The sequence below is a fragment of the Pleurodeles waltl genome, chromosome 5, assembly GCF_031143425.1.
Source record: "Pleurodeles waltl isolate 20211129_DDA chromosome 5, aPleWal1.hap1.20221129, whole genome shotgun sequence".
Lineage (NCBI taxonomy): Eukaryota > Metazoa > Chordata > Amphibia > Caudata > Salamandridae > Pleurodeles > Pleurodeles waltl.
The window spans coordinates 1,604,884,364-1,604,898,057 of NC_090444.1; the positions used below are offsets into that span (position 1 = coordinate 1,604,884,364).

The window sequence follows — 13,694 nt, forward strand, 5'->3', positions numbered from 1 at the left end:
AAGTATTTTCGATAAGGTCTAAATATTGTGATCCGATTTTGTGATGATTTTTTTCTTTAGTATACAGCTTTTCATAGAAATAGTTAGCAATTTTTTGACACTTTTCCGTAACTTTCCCTGTTTCGCCATTTTCATCTATTAGCTCTTGTATTTCTTAATGTACCTGCCTCTTTTTCTTGAAAAAAAGAAGGAAGTACATTTTTCCATCTTCTTCATAGTGTTTTACTCTGGATTCAAAACTTGTTTCCTTCTCTTTCTCTTGTAACTAGATGTTCATATCTTGTTTGGCTTTGTTAAGTTCTTTCTCTACCTCCATACCTAGGTTCTCTAATCTTTTTAGAAGTGCTAGTCTGTCTTGTAGTATTTTAAAGGTTTCTGATTTTTGTAAGTTTTTTTTACTTCCGTACTTTTTAAACAAATATGGGTAGTAATGTTTTGGCTTGTAACCACCATTCTATGGTGGACTTATGTTCTTTTTTAGCTTTTTGTAATGTGTTGTGTAATTTAACAAATTCTTTGATAGTGTCCTCATCTTGTAAGGGAGGCACATTTAGCTTCCAGTATCCTTTTCATCTTTTTGTGTGTGCTTGAATGTTGAAAGTGGCTGTGATTATAGAGCGGTCTGAGAAAGGTGTGGGTGTGATTTTGTATTGTGTGGTGATGGTGTTTTTATTGCAAAAGATGTACACTATGCGTGATTTTGTGGTCCCTTTATCAGAGTGCCATGTGAAATATGTTCCTATTTTGTGTTTATCCTTATATGCATCTTTTAAGTTAATGTCTATGAGCTATGTGTTCAGTTTCTTAGCTGATATGTCCAATTTATATTTTGTTATCAGACCTATTCTGTCTTTGGTATTTAAGATACAATTAAAATCTCCTACCATAAAGGTTAGGAGTGAACCTGTAGGAAAAAATTAAATAATGTTAAATAGCTCTTCCCTTTCCCTCTTGTCTGTTGGTGCATATACATTAAATATGTGAAATATTGATCCATTGAAATGTATTGTAGTCAACATTGCTTTGCCTGCAGATATTACTTGTTCTTTTATAATTTGTGCATTTGGATTTTTGCATAGTATTGCTATTCCTGCGTTCTTGTTCCCTCCTCCTGACCATGTTGATGGATCTAGTGTCCACCAAAGCTTTTTTTCTTCATAGTTATTTTTAGCAATGAAACCACATTCTTGCATGCATATGATGTCAGCTGTTACATTTTTACAATATTCCATCACTGTACATTTCTTTTCATTTTGTCCCAAACCTCTAATATTTACGGTTGCGAGTGTAAACGCCATTAGTAAGTTTATAAACATCATTGTAAATATTGTTTTCCGTTAAATGGGAGACCATTTTGAGTCCATATTATCAGATAGGCCCCCATTCATTATGGGAGTAAGTGGGCCATAATCTTCTGTGATCCCTAGAAAAGGGGAGAAAATGGTTGAATTATCTGTATTTTGTATTTTTTTGTACCAGTTGGGATCCTTGGCTATCTGATACTTCTATTTTTACTTGAACATCCTCATCATCTGAGAGGTCAGCTAGAATGCTAAATTCCCCCCTTTTTTTTTTTTTTTAGATGTTTTTTGTTGTTTTTTTCTGTGGGGTGAGTTGTAGTTTTTCTTTGAGGGTGGTTGTTGCTTTTCTTTTGTTGTTTTTTGGCAATTCCCACCCTTCGTCACCCATACCTTTATTTTGTTTATCCATTTCTATTATGCCTGTTTCTTTGTGCTCTGTTTTGTCTAAAAAAAAGTCTGTTTGCAGTGCAGCTGAGGCTGCTTGGGAGACTGATGGAGGATCATTTCTTTGTATGTTTTGTTTTTCTCCTTTATGCAGTGTTTTTTCTTGGTTTTGTTCTGTTGAGTTTTTTTCTATATTGTTCTTTGGATTTTTCAATTTTTTGTTCAAAATCTTGTGCTGCTTCTATGATTTCTGCGCTGAGTTTGGCTAACACTTTTAAATGATCTGTCTCTATCTCTTTGTCTATGTCTTGGTTTCCTTGGTTATTGGGTTTTAGCGGGGCTTTTTCCCCTTTGTCTTTGGTGACGGGCGTAAGATCCTTTCCTCATGTGGCAGTGTGCAAAAAGATGGGTTTCACTGCCGCACATGTTGCACCTTTTAGGTTTTGGGCATTTGTCTTATGACCTGTTCCTGAGCAATTTTTGCATATTTCCGTTTTGAAATTTTCTTTGGTATGTCCAAAAGTTTGGCAGGACCTACAGAAAGTAGGTTGAGTGGGATAATTTAAAAAACCTTTATTGGCTCCTATGGCACATGTAGCTGGTGGGTGTTTCAAGTTTCCCATACCTGAGTCGTCTTGTTTGAGGGTACATAGATACCTTCTTTTCCCATTCCGTATACCTAGACATTTTTTTAAATGCCATCCTCCTCTGATTTTTTTTAGCAATATTTCATTAGGAAAAGTTCTACATCCTGGTCAGGCACGTATGGATTATACATGTGGATGGTTATCAGGATTTCTTTGGCTGTGGCTACATTGGATATCGTATCACCTTTCATTGCATCCTCTTCTTATTTAAATATCATTCCATACATCATGTTACTGACTGTCGCTTCATGTAGAAAATTAAATTCATAAATCCCTCTACTCGGGTATTCCTGGATGCATCCTATTTGTTCTAGTCCTACTTTAAAAAGTTTCTCTAAGATCTCTATTGGAATAAATTGTACTCCCTTGACATTCCTGTTTTCTTCGTTAACTTCAAACTTTATGGTGTTGTACCCTTGTTTCGGTACATTTCTGTTGTATTGTGGGCCTGTGCCCATTGAGCGCCACCCTGGGGCCATCTCCTCAAAGAGTGATTTAACCTGTATTTGTGTTGTTAGATTTTAACCACAAATATCTTTTCATCTAGCGGTTAGGACCATGATGATAACGAGCGTGCTCGGGTAGAAGATCAGGTGAGTGTTAAAAAGTTTAGAGAGAGAGCAAAAAAAGGAGGAAGAGAAAAGTCAAAAGCCCTTTGGACCAGGTGCTGTGAGAGGTCCGCGCTGTGTGAGAGGGATGTGTGCAGTCTCACCTTATTTGATCTTGCTTCCATTTCCTTCTTGGCAGTGTGTTGTGAAACTCTGATGTCCCTTGGAGCAAGGAGTTCATCTGTGATTATAGGGTCTCTGGACCTGCGATGCGGTTCGGGGGGGGGGGGTCTCCGGACCCGCGATATGGGGTGGGCCCTCCGGACCTGCAACACCTCTTGGGAGGGGGGGGGAGCCTCCGGACCCACGATGCGGTGGGGGGGCATCCAGACCCACGATGCAGTGGGGGCATCCGAACCCACGATGCAGTGGCCTCCTGCTTTTAGGGGGGGGTCGTTGGTGGGGACTTCCAGGCTTGTCCCAAGAAGGAAGGGACCCGAGCAGGTGCTGCTGGTGAAGTCGTCTGGCTGGGTTCTCAGGGAGGGGTGGGGTGGCTTTCCCCAATACGCCACTCATTGCCTATCTCCGTGTTTTGGATCATATGTCCTCCCCCTACAGCTATGTGTAGTGGTTTTGCAGTGGCCTCCTGCTTTTAGGGGGGGGTCGTTGGTGGGGACTTCCAGGCTTGTCCCAAGAAGGAAGGGACCCGAGCAGGTGCTGCTGGTGAAGTCGTCTGGCTGGGTTCTCAGGGAGGGGTGGGGTGGCTTTCCCCAATACGCCACTCATTGCCTATCTCCGTGTTTTGGATCATATGTCCTCCCCCTACAGCTATGTGTAGTGGTTTTGGTGGCGGTGTTGCAGGTTTTCCCCTGGTTCTGCCCACTGGTTGATGCAGCCTCGCTCCCATCAAGACCTCCCCTTTCACCCGTCGGAACGCAGCCTGGCCTCGGACATGCCAAAGAGCGCAGGCCAAGTACCTTCAGATCTGATTGGGATCTGAGTCTGGCCTTCTGGTTTGATGAACAGGATAGGGAACCTACCTGTAGCCTAGGCCTATAGATAAGGTTAGACCGTTCGTGGACATTTGGGAGCGGGCAAAGAAGGAAAAGGACTCTGTTTTTAACTTCTGCCCAGAGAAGACATGGACAGTGTCTATTTCTTCTGCTCGGCCACAGCTAGCTGCCCCCTTTCTCTCTCTCTCTTTTTCTCTCTTCCTGTCTTACCATTCCTATCTCACTCCTCACTTGCTGAAAATGCTGTAGATCAAGAAAGGGCTCTTGTCCTCTGCTTCACCTCTTTTCCATCACTCGCTACCCTGTGAAATGGATCCAAAAACAAAAGAAAAACACTGCTGAAGATGCAGTCTTTTTCTGACATTTTTCTCTACCGAAGTGTGGCCTCTGAGCAGGGGACAAAAAAAAAAAGGAGGGAGGGTCGGGGAATTTAATACGACAGAAATACAAAAAAAAAAAAAAAAAAAAAAAAAAAAAAAACAAGAGACAGATGCGTGGAGTGGACAGAGCAAGCAAGCTCCTGTTCCATCTCCCTGTTCCAAAAATCAATTTAATATATGGTCCCCAGATAGAGGACGTATCAGATATTAAACTGATAAGAACAGATTTTTTTTTTTTTTTTGTAAAAATAGTCTTTATTGAAAATTAGGTGGGATATTTACATTTTAACCAATCCCAAACCATACGGGTGGTGAAACATTGGACTTGTCATGCCTTTATTATGGGTTCATGTTAAGTTTACAAAAAAGTCAAGATTTACAAGGTTTTTGTTTAGATAATAGGTAGCATATTTTACATTTTAACCAATCCCGAACCATACGGGTGGTGATACTTTGGACTTGCCATGCCTTTATTATAGGTTCATAACAAGTTTACAAAAAAAGTCATGTTTTATAACGAAATTATTTTAAGAAACACAATCTTTCCAGTTTTTTTGTTTCCATATTTTTTCTGCATCTTCTTTGCCATATTTTTTATAAGTAACCCAATAGTATGTCATTAGTTTATCTAAGCTTATTTTAACATAGTCTTTAATTATAAACTGTTTATGTGGATAAATTCCTAAGTTTCGAGTTATCCATAAACCTTCTTTAATACATGAAACAATTTTCCACAGCAAAAGATCTTTAGCACTTGTAACTGAAGATGAAATGCCATAAAGTTTCATAATTTATGCTTTTTTGGCCCGTTACCTCTTTTATTAGGGGTCCAATTGCTTTCCAAGTCTCTTGCGCAAATGAACAGTTCCAAAGAAAATGTAAGACTGTATCTTCTGCGTGGCATTTTTCTCTTGGACATCTTGGAGTTGTTGACAGGCCTCTTTTACGTTGAAAACTCTTGAGTGGTAGTCCTTTATGTATTGTTAGCCGGCTCAAATCCTTTTGACTGTTTGTTAGTTCTTTATGGTTGGCTTTCTTCCAGACTTTCTTCGATTGTTCTTCATTTAGATTATTTGCAGGAAAAAGGATCTCAGTCTTTTTGAAGGCAGCTTTAAAAGTCTTTTTATGAGCAAAATCTTCAATGTCCAGTTCCAAATTTTTAAGACTTTGCAAGAAAGGAACAAATAAATTATACATTTTTGGAACAAAGAAGGCATTTGGTATGGCACTGTCTGGTTCTACAAGTTTACATTTCCTGAAAATGTTATTTACACCATATTTAATAAAACACAATGCTATATTTATTTTTTCTCTGATTGCATTTAAACATAGAAACATGTGATTAGTCAAAATATAATGGTATAAATTGGGTAAATCTTTCCCTCCATTGTTTATTGATTTAAACACAATTTTTCTTTTTCTTTTTTCCATTTTGGATGACCAAAAGAAATCACACAACATTTTCTGTAGTTTATTTAAAAGCTGCTTCTGTGGAGGGAAAATCATGGCATAGTAAAGAATTAAAGGCAGAATTACAGCTTTTATCACCAAAATCTTCCCAACCAGAGTTAAGAATCTGGTTTTCCACAACCCCAGCTTCTGCTGCGTTTTGTTCTGTACAGAGTCCCAATTTACTGTACCTGAAGTATCTTTAGAAAAGAAAACCCCTAGAATTTTTATTGGTTGCGTAGTGGTATTAACTTGCAGTTTTGCTAAATTGTCCCATCTCCCTATTGTTAGGCAATTACTTTTTTCTATGTTTAGTTTGAGACCGGAAGCTTGTGAAACAATATTTACATGCAGAATAGTTCTTCTTACTGTTGGTATGTCTGGACATAGGACTGTTATGTCATCCATGTAAGCTATGCATTTTGCAGTGTTCCCCCCTGCTCCTGGGAAGAAAATTCCTTTTATTACCTTATATTTCCTTAAGGTAGACAGCAAAGGTTCTAGGGTGCAAATGAAGAGCGCTGGCAATAGAGGACATCCTTGTCTGACCCCTGTTTTTATTGGTACCTGTTTTGTGAAAAAGCCATTAATCTGAAAGGAACTTACAGAATTTGTATATAACAGTTGTAACATTTGAAGGAAATGTTGAGGGAACCCCATTCTTTGCAAAACTTTGAACATATAATTGTGTGATATACTGTCAAAGGCTTTTTGTAAATCTAAAGATAAAGCTCCCAGCGTAGAGTCATTATTTACCGCAATCCATATTGCATCCCTTATTGTTATTAGACTATCCCAGACTTTCCTCCCTGGCACTGCACAGGTCTGGTGTGGGTGTATCACTGCGGCTAAAACTTTTTTGACTCTATTTGTTAAAAGTTTACTAAAAATGTTACTATCTACATTTAATAATTTAATGGGTCTCCAACTGTTGAGATTTTGTTTGTCTCCTTTTTTGTGAAATAAAGTTACTGTTCCCTGTAAAAAAGACATGGGTAAGTTATTGTTAGAAATCGCTTCTGATAACATATGCATAAAACCTTGTGCAATAGTATCCTAAAAGGATTTATAAAACTCCCATGGGAGCCCATCCAGCCCAGGAGATGAGTTTTTGGGCGCCTTGGATATAACATCCATAAATTCTTGGCCATCCAAAGGTTTGTCCAAAAACATTTGTGCTTCTTTTGGGAGAGTTTCTTCAATGTCATCTAGGAAATCTTTGCAGATGTCTTCTTCTATTTTTTTTTCTTTGTATATTGTGGAGAAAAAGTCATGAGTAATATTTATATCTGTTGTTTGCTTTCCTTCTAAATTTTGTAGGGAAGAACATTTTTTATTATTTTGTTTTGATTTTTTAAAGAAAAAGGCATTACATTTTTCATTTTGTTCATATTCTTTAACCCTGGAATTGAAAATTGTTTCTTTTCCTTTCTGCATATACCATTTTCTAATGGCATTTTTGGTAGTAGATAAATGTTTTTTTTAACATTTATTCCTGCATCTTCCATTTCCCCCAAAAGCGTGAATTTTTGGTTTAAATCAGAAAGTTATTTTCTTTTTTCTTTTTCTTTTTGTTTGCCTATGTTAGTAAAAAAAAAAACACATTGCTGTTTGACATACTTCCACCATGAAGCCAAAGTTTCGAAATCCCCTTTTTAATTCTGCCATCTTTGGTATTGTAGTTTGAAGGATGAGATAATGTCTTCTTCTTGTAGAATTGAAGTGTTAAGTTTCCAATAACTTTGTCCTTTTATGTTATGTGTAGGTATTTCACAAACAGATAAGAGTTTGGTGGTCTGATAGACAGCTGTCTTGTAGTTGTGAAGATATACATTTTAGGTGTTGGGACGCCAAAATGCAATCTATTCTGGAAGTAGTATTCCCGTCCCCTGACATCCATGTGAAACCTGCATTATTTGGGTTGCATGTCTGAAAAGTATCTTGCAATGAGCAATTGCTAATGATGTTGTTAAGATTTGGATGATATATCTAATTTGTAGTGGGTGGCAGAGCCTATTCTATCTTGGGGTGACCTTATGCAATTGAAGTCTCCCACTATGAATGTGGGTTGTGATCCTGTAACAAAGAATTGTAAATCATTGAATAAATAATTTTGTTCATGTTTATCTGTATGTGCATATATGTTAATTACTTTTAGGACAGTTTCTTTTAGTTTTATGGTACAGGACAAACCTCTTCCAGGAGAAATAACAGTTTCTTGCAAAATGGAAAAATTATAATTTTTGCATAAAATGCTAACTCCAGCATTTTTGTTTCCACCTCCTGACCAGAATGATGGACCCTGTTTCCATTCTCTTTGTAAAAAATTATAATTCTCTGCATAAGGTGTGCCACATTCCTGTAAAAAATAATGCCAACATGTAAGTTTTCTCAGTAATTAAAAATAGCAGCTCTTTTGGACTGCTGTCTTATACCTCTTACATTTAAGGTGGCTAATGTGATAGCTGTTATAATATTACACATTTACATTATTAGGTTATTGCTCTAAATGATCAATTTCAATAATATCCTGAGGGAGCAAAGATTGACTCTCCCCAGTGATAATCTCTTCTTCCCTTTCCTAAGAAGGGGAAAGAATCTACAAAATCTTTAAGAGATTTCCCTTCTTCCAATGGTGTGGATAAAGTCTCCTTAAAAGCTGCAGACAGACCCTCCAAATGAAGGTCTTCTGGATCTGACTTGGTAATTTGCTTCATTTTTTTGTGTTGATGCTTTCCTTTTGTTTCTTTTTTGAACTGCTTCTTCTGAGAAATGTGGGTTTCCTTTATCCTTCCTTTTTTTTATTCTTTCCAATTGCCTTACTGATTGTCTTGGGAGACTTTCAATTTCCTTCAGGTTTAAGGATTGATTTGTTGTCATATTGGAATCTTCTTCTGAATCTGATAGGGTGGTTTCATTTACAATTTCTTTGGATTCACTGTTTTTGTTTTTCTTGTTAGATTTTTGGGGTTTTTGTTGTTCTTTTTTGTTACATTTTCTTCCTCTTCTTCCTCCTCCATGATCTCTTCTGTAGAAAAGAACCTTTCAGAGTTTTGTGTTATATGTGTTCTGCTTGTTGATGATGGTGTTGCAAAAAGCCATTCTTCACTGTATTGTAGAGGTACATTTTTTTCAGGCCGCCTCTCAGAATTTTTGGATGGTTCTGCGGCACGAGCACCTGATTCATGATTTGTTTTCTCTTCTAGCATTTTCTCCTCTGGTGTTTCCGGGATAGTGTGTTGTGACAGAGATTATAGACTTTTTTCTACGCTTATGGGAAGAATGGAAGCAGGTAAGGTGGAATCTTCCTGAGCAATTTTCTGTGCTTTAAAAGTCGGGCTTATATCATTTTTTTCAGGTTTGCTGTTCTGGGATGTTCCTTTGAAACTAATATTCTCATATACTGTGTTTGGTTTTGCAGGGCAATTCCTGTAGAGATGGGATTGCTCTCCACACAAATTGCATTTCTTTGGCGCTTTGCATTCATGGGCCAAATGGCCTTTATCTCCACAATTTCTACAGATGTCTCCTGAGCACTGTTCTTTGACATGACCAAATTGAAAGCATATTTTACAGAACATAGGTTCCCCTGGGTAATATAAAAAAACCCTATTGGGCCCTACGGAGAAATTCAGTGGTGGATGTTTAGTGCCCCCAATCCCTTCTTCAGCCCTCTGGAGTACAACCATATATCTCCTTTTCCCATTCCACACCCCCCCGTTCATTCTTAACTTCGTTTCCCCCCCCCAACACTTTGATAGTATCTGTATAAAAAAAGTTCTCAGATGGGGAGACAAAAGGATTGTACACATGTACCTTCAAGGGAATTTCCCTTATTATCACGGTTCTGGTTTAGTTTATATGTAAAATCCTGATATACATTCTCGCTTTGAAAAGTAATGTCAAAAAGTCCCCTTATTCTAAAATCCTGCATGCATTTGATTTGCTCAGGTTTGATGTTAAATACCTGTTTAAAGAGTGTCCATTAGATGGTTCATGTTCCTTTTCTGTTTTTCTTCCTCCATGACTTCAAATCGTACTGAATATTTCATTCCTGAGTATGTGTTACTTCCATTTCTTTGATTTTTTTCATTTTTCCCTGAATTACTACTGCCAGCAGCTGCTGCTTAGCTCTTTGATGCTGCCATCATTTTGGGTTGATAAGTGTCTTCTTTATTCAGAGGGTTCTGCCATCAGGATATGAATTTCCCTTCTGCAGAGGTTCAGTGACTGTCCCCGGGCCGAGCACTTTCCAAGTGCGCCCAGGGACTCTACCAATCTGGTGCCTTTGTGGGACTCTCCCAATCTGGTGCCTTTGCATTCCCTTCTATCCAGTGTCCCTCCCACCACCCTCTGATGTAAACCACTAAAAGGGTGCTTCCTGACCGGAAATCAGGTGTTCCTACTATCAGGGTGATGGAAAATACCTGGTAGCTTGTCTGAGTGTCCCCGGGCCGAACACTATCCCAGTGCGCCCGGGGACTCTCAAAAGAAAAAGCCTCCTGCTTCACGCAGCTATGTGCGCAAGCAAAATTCCTCCTGGAGGGCTTTCCCCCCGACCTCCCTGGTTTCTGGGCATCAGCTGGGTCCCGGTCAAGCCAGGAATCCTCAGCCCGTCCCTCCACCAGGTGAATCGGGGATATCGTCTGAGTTGCAGGATTCCTCTCCTCGGCTCCCCTCTGGTTTTGCGCAGCCTTGCCACGGACAAGCCATGGGGCGAAGGCACAGCGTCCCCAGAGGTTCACCTTAGACTGTCCTCCTGTGTCCCTCCCCCTTCCTACCTCGTCCACGCAGCCTGGCCCCGTTCAAGCCAGGGATACGCAGGCCCAGTAGAAAAAAAATTCCGGGCTTAGAAGAGATACAATCAAGTATAAGTAGACTACCTATGGCCTCCTCCCTAAACACCCAAAACCAAGAACTAAAACTTTATTTAAGGCCTATACAAATGCCAATCGGGAAAAGACACCTGGTGGCGAGGTGAAATAAAGGATTCAAGTAACCGAACCTTTCCAATTAGTGATGTGCCAGTTGGTTGGGTTTCTGGGTGCGGTAAAAAGACCTATCGCTATATAAATAAATGGTTAGTTTGTCCAGGCACAAGTGCCTACTATCTGTAGGGTATAAATATTTATGCAAAAATAAGTATTTATCCCCTACAGATAGTAGGCACAACTAGAGTTTGTTTGCCACAGATGAGAAGCCTCTAGGCAATGATATGTCGTGCAGATGGGAGGTTAACCCCGTAGAGTAGAGTTTTGAATGTAAGAGTGGAAATACCTGCAACATGGAGCAGTAAAGGTTTGAATCATGGTCCAAAAAGTCTGAGCATAGGAACAACCCCAAAAGAGGTGTGAAACCATTTCTTTGTGGAGGCCTTGAGGTCGGGGACACACTGCAGATGAGGCCAGTCCGGGACGGTGTTCAAACATTTTAAAAGACAACCACCCATGAACACTCATCCACGCCAAATCCTTTTGGCGATGCTGAAGGGCAGCATGTCCTACTAATGCCCGTACAGTTTTGGATTGTTGTTCAGAAAAAGTGTCAATAAGTTCAGTTCTTTCCAGAAATTGTTTGGCATTTTTGCAATCATCAAGAGGGAGAGAGAGACGTAAACTCAAACCAGGAGATACATTTTTGCATTTCCTTATAAGAGGGTGGAACAGAGTAATTCTAGGGGGCAATACAAACCAAAATGGTGAAATATTACACCAGTAAAATAACGAGTAAATAAACTAGCAATAGTGAGAGAATCAGCATAGAGGCGAGGCAACGTATGTGACAAGAAATTTGAGAAAAGGAAATCGTAAATGTAAAGCAGTCCTTTCCCCCCATTTTTCCAATTTTTACACACTTTAGGATGGGCCAATTTTTCCATACGAGACCCCTAAAGAAAAGTAAAACTTGAGACATTTCTGGAGTAAAACTTTAGAGGGAGGAAAAACCATAGCAACATAGAGCATGACGGGGAGTAAAACTGCTTTGATAACCAAGACTTTTCCTTCGAGAGACAAGTTCCGGGTGGACCATAATGAGATATTTTTTTCCCCATTCTACCATAGATCTCGTCCCAGTTCCTTCATTCATGCCCAGCCTCTGCAAAAAAAAAAAAAAGGATCTTAGTAGGCGCGCAACTGGTAGCAACAGGGAGATGAGGCAAGCACATTTGTCGAGGTTTAACCACAAGCTAGACACTGGATAGAATACATCAGCATAGCGTAAAACAGTACGAACAACCACAGGTGCTGGAGCACAGAACAGTTACAGAGTCCATATATGCCACCGTTTTTATCTGGGTGCCTGCTCCTCCGGGGAAGAAGACTCCTGTGATGAACAGATCCATACTTAAATAGCACAAAAAAGGTTCCACAGCACAAACAAACAAAGCTGGTGATAGTGGCCACCATTGTCGAACCCCCGTCTGAATGGGAAAATTCGGAGTATGAAACCCGTTTCTACTCACCACGCTGCTCGCGTTTTGATAGAGGGTGGTTACCATGTGAAGAAACCGTGGTGGAACCTGTAAATGTTTGGGCACAGTAAACAAAAAACATGTGACCCACGGTCAAAAGCTTTCTGGAAATCTAAGTTAAAATTCCCAGAGAATTGTGACACTCTGTTGCAAATTGAATAACATCGCGCAGGGCGGTGAGACTATCAACAATGTACCGTCCCCTAAGAGCATAAGTTTGATCTTGCTGAATACATGTAGGTAACACAGTCTGGAGTCTAGCAGCAAACACTTTGGACACTAGTTGATAATCGGTATTGAGAAGGGATACAGGGCACCAATTTTGTAAGGAAGTCGCATCACCTTTTTTGTAAAGGAACGTAATGATTCCAGTAGAAAACTCTTTAGTGAGAGTATTGTGAGCAAAACCATTGGTGATCATTGCCATGAAGTCAACACAAAGAAGGTCCCAAAACGTTTGTTACACTCCCAAGGGAGACCATCCAAATGTGGGCTTGAACCAGTAGGCGCCTGATTCAGAGCTGTAAGGAATTCCTCTCCTATAAGCATGCCATTAAGATATTCCTGTTGGGTTTCATCAAAAGGGTCAGTTAATAGTGTACAATATTGGTTAAGATCTTGCGGGGGGAAATGAATGGGGAAGGTGTATACATGTCCCTATAAAATTGCAATATTTTGACAAGTTTGCATGCCATGACACCGAACCCCATTTGTGTTTTGTAACAGTCAAAAGTTTGTGATGCTAGTTTGCCTTTTTAAAAAAGAAAGAAGTACATTTTTTTCATCTTCATGCAAACTGCGTACATGGGCGTGAAAATTGAGAGCTAAATTGAGAGCTTTGCTCTTTTTTTGTAGCCAAAGAGACATCTCTTTCTTAATCCGACGCACTTCAGTAATTACATTTTGTCCTGCGGCACCCATTTGTTGGAGGAGAATGAGCGGGCGTTGCAGCTTATGGAAATCATCCCAGGTGGTTTTGCGGAGAAGATAGCCCTGTGTTTGGAAAAACCCTTAGTCTGGCATTTAACACACTGCCACCACCGAAAGTCATTGGGAAAGGTAGGCTTGTGCTGGACCAATTTTTTGGAACTCACACAATACTGTTTACAAATTAGCTCATTAGATAACAAGGTACGGTTTATCTTCCCATATCCCAGACCCCATGTAGGCTGGGAATCAATGTGAAGAACAGTAGAGTAGATTATGATCAGAGAAGCCCACAGGAGAAACATTACTAGAGTTGGATGTGAATACTTTAGAGGCAGAAATATAGTCAATACGAGCCCGCTTACTACCATGGGCGGCCTGCCATGTAAATACTGCGCTGGGAGGAAAATGTGTAGAGTAAGTGTCATACAGTTGCAAATTATACACCATAGTCTCTAAGAGTTTAGAAGTGACATTGAATACATACTCTCCTTGTTGACCTCAACAGTCAGCTCAGTGTGTAATGCAGTTAAAATCCCATCAGGATTATTGGCACCGCACCTCTAAGGAAAG

At 39.7% G+C, this 13,694-nt stretch overlaps 1 pseudogene; it reads right to left on the minus strand.

The window, feature by feature from the left end:
* Positions 1 to 4,365: 4,365 nt before the first annotated feature.
* Positions 4,366 to 4,526, minus strand: LOC138297634 (U2 spliceosomal RNA; annotated as a pseudogene).
* Between the last annotated feature and the right edge of the window lie 9,168 nt (positions 4,527 to 13,694).